Source organism: Grammomys surdaster, unplaced genomic scaffold (assembly GCF_004785775.1).
Source record: "Grammomys surdaster isolate TR1022 unplaced genomic scaffold, NIH_TR_1.0 149, whole genome shotgun sequence".
Lineage (NCBI taxonomy): Eukaryota > Metazoa > Chordata > Mammalia > Rodentia > Muridae > Grammomys > Grammomys surdaster.
Window position 1 is genome coordinate 14,608,009 of NW_021604607.1, and position 609 is coordinate 14,608,617.

Below are 609 nucleotides of genomic sequence, written 5' to 3' on the forward strand. Positions count from 1 at the left end.
TATTTGAAAAATCCCCAGAATGTGAATTTGCAGCTTGATTTTCTCGATGGAATGCTCCTGTGCAGAGATGGATGAAGGTCCGTGGGTATCAGAATGATCAGTTTCCCTAGAGTGGAATTCAGGATTCTAAAAGCCGTGCACCCTCTTTCTAGTCACCAACCATAGTTTTTCTGATATAATTATCCCTTTACAGAGTTTATAAACCTTCTTCACAACAGTATGACAGATCCAGACTGGGACTAATTTTTAAGTGGAAAAACAAATTTGTTTCACTCTCCTCAGTGTATGCGTTGTGCAAGGCAGACTACTTGACCTCTGCCTCTCCTTGTCTCATGATGTGCTTACCATGGACGCTTTTCCAAAGTCATTGGCCCAGGCCAAGCTCCAGACAGGTAGCCTTTGCTCTTTGGTACAGTGACCAGACTGTCAGATAATTCTAGGCTGTGTCAGGTTGACACATGATAACTAGGACTGAACCTCGGGTCACAGCCTCATTGCTATGCATTGAACATTTATGTTCCTCTACAGTTCATGTGCTGAAAACCAGTGTGTTCGATTTGGATATGAGGCATCTGAAAAAGTAAAGAAGGTTAAATAAGAGCATAAGAA